This window comes from Pristiophorus japonicus, chromosome 21 (assembly GCF_044704955.1).
Source record: "Pristiophorus japonicus isolate sPriJap1 chromosome 21, sPriJap1.hap1, whole genome shotgun sequence".
Classification (NCBI taxonomy): Eukaryota; Metazoa; Chordata; class Chondrichthyes; family Pristiophoridae; genus Pristiophorus; species Pristiophorus japonicus.
The window spans coordinates 85,667,417-85,673,416 of record NC_091997.1 but is presented as its reverse complement, the minus strand read 5'-3'; positions in this window follow the sequence as shown (position 1 = coordinate 85,673,416).

The following is a 6,000-nucleotide window of genomic DNA, read 5'->3' as shown; positions in this document are numbered from 1 at the left end:
CATCACATTCTGGTCAGTGAGAGAAACAGAGAAGTGATGAAAGAGGAAATCCTCGTCCTCTTTTAACAACTCAACCACACTAAAAACGACTTGTATTTATATAACACCTTTTATTGTGTTCCTAACACAGATGAGGCTGCACACAGGGAGGTTAAAGTGATCTCAGTCTTTAATCAGATACTCCAGAGTGAGGAACAGGCCTTCGGGGCCGGCTTATAGACAGTGCTCCCAAGGGATGCTGGGATCCCTTGGGACTTCAGGGGATGAGCTCCGTGGTGGTGGAACATGGGAGTGCATGTTTTACAGATACACAACATCACTCCCCACCCAAAGTCAAAGTGAAAACTATTTACTAGGTGAGGCGGTTGGGAGCCTTTCTTTCCTTGGTGGACCGCCTTGGTACAAATGTCTGTTCTGGTGTGTTGGCTGTGCCCTCGCTGGGCTGGCGCAAATCCTGACCGTGCCATCACTTTTGAGTACTGGAACAATCGGGCTGGCCCACTCGCTGAATTCCACTGGGGAGATGATGCCCTCGCGTTGCAGCCTGTCCAGCTTGATTTCCACTCTCTCTCTCATCATGTGAGGTACCGCTCGCGCCTTGTGGTGAATGGGTCCTGCCTCTGGGACCAAATGGATCCGCACCTTCACCCCGGAAAAGTTTCCAATGCCTGGCTGAAAAAGGGAAGGAAATTTGTTAAGAACCTGGGTACATGAGGCCTCATTGACATGTGATAGCGCTCGGATATCATTCCAGTTCCAGCGGATTTTGCCCAGCTAGCTCCTTCCAAGCAGTGTGGGGCCATCGCCCGGGACAATCCAGAGTGGCAGTTCGTGCACCGTGCCCTCGTAGGTGACCTTGACCATGGCGCTGCCCAGGACAGTGATAAGCTCTTTGGTGTACGTTCTCAGTTTCGTGTGGATGGGGCTCAGGGCTGGTCTGAATGCTTTGTTGCGCCACAGTCTCTCAAACATCTTTTTGCTCACGATAGATTGGCTAGCACCAGTGTCCAGTTCTATGGCTACGGGTAAGGCATTCAATTTTACGTTTAGCATTATAGGTGGACATTTTGTTGAAAATGTGTGCACCCCATGTACTTCAGCATCTACCTCCTCTCTCTGAGGCTCGAAATTGCTTTGACCCACCATGGACTGATCTTCCTCTGCCACGTGGTGGTTAGCAGGTTTTGCAGAGCTTGCAAGCTCATTGGAGGTGCCCCATTGTTCCATAGCTCTTGCAAACATACCCTTTGAAGTGGCATGAATAGGCTGAATGGAAGCCTCCACAACGCCAACAAGGTGTGAATTGCCTTGCATTCATCCTTTGTTGGGGACTCTGAGTCATCTGGGTCACCTGAGGCCTGCTGGCAGTTGCAGACTCGTGGGTTCTGCCCTGTACATTTCTGCTCGCAAACACAGTTGCAGTTAATTTATGAACATTGCTAGCACTTGTGTGCTGAGAGATTTGTTTGGTGTTATCACTGGTGGACATAAACGTCTGTGCTATCGCAATGGCCTTACTGAGGGTCAGTGTCTCTAAGTCAAAAGTTTTCATAGGATGGTCTCGTGGCCAATGCCCAGTACAAAAAGGTCTCTGAGCATTTGCTCCAGGTAGCCATCAAACTCACATTGTCCTGCAAGTCGCCTTAGCTTGGCGACGTAGCTCGCCACTTCCTGACCTTCAGATCACTGGCACGTGTAGAACCGATACCTCGCCATCAGCACACTCTCGCTCAGGTTAAGATGCTCCCAAACCAGTGTACACAGCTCGTCATATGACTTATCTGTGGGTTTCACCAGAGCCAGAAGATTCCTCATGAGGCTGTAGGTCGGTGCCCCGCAGACCATGAGGAGGACCGCTCTCCTTTTTGCAGCGCTTCCTTCTCCGTCCAGCTCGTTGGCTACAAAGTACTGGTCTAGCCATTCGACATAGGCTTCCCAGTCCTCACCCTCCGAGAACTTCTCCAGGATGCCCACAGTTTGTTGCATCTTTGCGTTGGATTCGTATTCTCATCACCAGTTCTTATGTTCCTATTATGAGGCTGCACACAGGGAGGTTAAAGTAACAGTGACCTCAGTCTTTAATCAGACACTCCAGAGTGAGGAACAAGCCTTAGGGGCCGGCTTATATAGAGTGTTCCCAAGGGATGCTGGGATGGTGGAACATGGGAGTGCATGCTTTACAGATACACAACACCTTTCATGTAGAAAAACGTCAGAAGGCGCTTCACAGGAGTGTTACAAACAACATTTGACACCAGGCCACATAAGGAGAAATTAGGGCAGATGACCAAAAGCTTGGTGAAAGAGATAGGTTTTGAGGAGCATCTTGAAGCAGGAAAGAGAGCTAGAGAGGCGGAGAGGTTGATGGAGAGAATTCCAGAGTTTTGGGTCTTGGCAGCTGAGCGATTGAAGTCGGGAATGCTCAAGAGGCTAGAATTAGAGGACCGCAGATATCTTGGGGGTTGTGGGGCTGGAGGAGATTACAGAGATAGGGAGGAGGCGAGGCCATTGAGGGATTTGAAAACAAGGATGAGAATTTTTTAATCGAGGCTTTGCTTAACCGGGAGCCAATGTAGGTCAGGTTGATGGGTGAACGGGACATGGTGCAAGTTAGGAAATGGGCAGTAGACTTATGGATGACTCAGATGATATGTGTGCACTGATGTTGTATTAATGAGCCTGGGGACAGTGGTTGGGCTGTTCGTTCAACTCTCCAGTCACAGAAGGGACTGGGGAAGTGAGAGGCTCTGAAATACAATGTGTACTCTATGAGCATGCCACTGTGCAGCACAGTGATAGTGAGTACACACTTGGCAGTCGTGTCATAAGAACATAAGAAATAGAAGCAGGAGTCGGCCATTTGGCCCCTCGAGCCTGCTCCGCCATTTAATAAGATCATGGCTGATCTGATCATGGACTCAGCTCCACTTCCCTGCCCGTTCCCCAAAACCCTTTACTCCCTTATCGCTCAAAAATCTGTCTATCTGCGCCTTAAATATATTCAATGACCTAGCCTCCACAGCTGTCTGGGGCAGAGAATTACTTAGATTTACAACCCTCATCTCAGTTTTAAATGGGTGGCCGCTTATTCTAAGACTATGTTCCCTAGTTTTAGTTTCCCCTATGAGTGGAAATATCCTCTCTGCATCCACCTTGTCGAGCCCCCTCATTATCTTATAAGTTTCAATAAGATCACCTCTCATTCTTCTGAACTCCAGTGAGTATAGGTCCAACCTGCTCAACCTATCTTCATAAGTGAACTCCCTCATCTCCGGAATCAACCTAGTGAACCTTTTCATTTTCCACTGGCCACTTAGATCAACACCCAGTGCAGGAAAAATAGTGAAACACTTTCTGAAACATTGAAGGAGGCTTTCCATTAACCCACCCACCGGGAAAGTGATGGGATCGAGCGCTACAATGGTTTTACAACTCACCCAATTTTACCCTCCATTGAAATCTGTGGAGAGTAATCTTGGGCAGGGTGTAAATATGGCATTACACCATAGGAGCCCCCCACCCCCCCCCTGCTCCCCCGCCCCCGGCGAGTTAGCCTAAAATTACACTCAGCCTCTCACCATACATGAAGCATTTGTTCTGTAAGGTAAGTGAAAGCTCTAGTTTCTGAAACCATGCAAACAAAATACTCCTTTTTGTGGGTACTCGGGTCCCCTCCCTCACCATTGTTTCCGGTACATTGATGACTGTACCGGTGCTGTTTCTTGTTCTCTCCCTGAACTAGAAAATGTCATTTACTTTGCATCCAATTTTTACCCTTTCTTCACCTTCACATGGTCCATCTCCGACTCTTCCCTTACCCTCCTTGACTTCTCTGTCTCCATTTCTGGAGATAGGCTATTGACAAACATTCACAATAAGCCCACTGACTCCCACAGCTACCTGGACTACACCTCCTCCCACCCCACATCCTGTAAAGGCTCCATTCCATTCTCCCAGTTTCTTCGTTTCTGTCATATATTCAACCATCATTGTAATCCATGTATAAACTGACCTAAGTTGTACACTGTGAGAACAATGACCACTAGGTGGTGAACTTGTGGGAGACACTCCTAACCTGGACTTTCAGGTATAAAAGGGGATGCTCCGCCCACCTTCATCACTTGAGTGCTAGTGAATAAAGGTTACTGGTCACAGAGTGACCTTCTCTCAAGCATGGGCCTCGTCTGCATTTATACTGTATAGTAAGGACGTATCATTGGCGACGGGAAACTGGGATTTAAACCACGTGAGCATGGCCACTAGCAGCACAGACAAGAGGTAATGTGTTGGTGATGATTGGGACGATTTTATTGAGAGACTACAGCAAAGTTTCGTCACTAAGGAATGGTTGGGACAGGAGTCGGCCGACAAACGCAGGGCTCAACTCCTGACGGTTTGTGGATCCAGGACGTATTGCCTGATGAAGGATCTTCTAGCGCCAGAGAAGCCGGCGGACAAAACGTTTGAAGAGCTCAGTAAGTTAATCGTGGAACACCTTCAACTGGCGAGCAGCATGCACATGGCGAGACACCGGTTTTACACGCACCGGCGGCGAGAAGGGCAAAGCGTTCCAGACTTTGTGGCAGATCTCCGGCGACTGGCGAGCCGATGTAAGTTCCCTGATACATGCAGAGCGGAGATGCTGCGAGACTTTTTTATTGAGTGCATCGGGCACGCTGGGGTTTTCAGGAAACTGATTGAAACCAAAGACTTGACCCTGGAAACGGCGGCCTTGATGGCCCAGACTTTTATCTCAGGGGAGGAAGAGACCAGAATGATGTTTGACAAAAATCTGGGCTCAAATGCAGCAAATGGACAGGGAGTTAACATTGTTAACGCAGCACACAGTTCTCCAGGCAGACAAGGGCAATCAGACATGCCCCAACATGTAGTCGAAACCTGTTTATCAGAATTTATCAGAGACAATGGCTAGCTGAACGGCGATTCACGCCATCACAAGGGACAATGAGGCCAGTAATGGGGCCATCAACATCTGTTAATGGTGTGCTTAAGGACAGTTACAGACACAGTCAGAGACAATGGACTGGTAATGGACCTTTTGTTTCTAACAACGGCTCATGTTGGAGGTGTGGAGGCACACACCCAGCTTGAGTTTGCAGGTATCAGCAATATACCTGCAGAAATTGCAACGTCAGCGGTCACTTGGCCCGTATGTGCAGGAAGCCTGCAGCCAGGGTGATGTACGAGAAGGATGGGCCCGATGTAAGCCCTACGAGGCCAAATGAACACTGGGGGAAATCGCTGGAAGCTGAAGTTCAGCGAGTTCATGTGGAGCACAAATACAGTTCATACACCAGGATGCCACCGATAATGATGAAAGTGCTCCTCAATGGCATCGCAGTATCAATGGAGCTAGACACGGGGGCCAGCTAGTCCCTGATGAGTATCAAACAGTTCAAAAAGTTGTGGGCGTCCAAGGCTAGGAGGCCAAAATTATCGCCGATTGACGCACAGCTACGGACATACACAAAGGAGATCATTCCGGTGCTAGGCAGTGCCACGGTAGTTGTGACCCACAAAGATTTGGAGAACAGGTTGCCACTCTGGATTGTCCCGATGGACGGTCCCGCAATACTTGGGAGGAGTTAGCTTGCTGTCAATAACTGGAAATGGGGGATGTCAATGCAATTTCTTCTGTGGAGTGAGTATCATGCTCACAGGTCCTGGACAAATTTGACTCATTATTTCAACCCGGCATTGGCACTTTCATGGGGACCAAGGTAGTGATTCATATAAACCCGGACGCCAGGCCAGTACACCACAAGGCCAGAGCGGTGCCGTACTTGATGCGGGAAAAGATAGAAGGCGAATTGGACCGCCTGCTGAGGGAAGGCATCATCTCGCCAGTCGAATTCAGTGACTGGGCGAGCCCGATTGTGCTAGTGCTCAAGGCGGATGGGTCGGTCAGGATATGTGGTGATTACAAGGCCACCATCAATCGGGTGTCAATCCAAGACCAGTAGCCGCTACTGAGAGCGG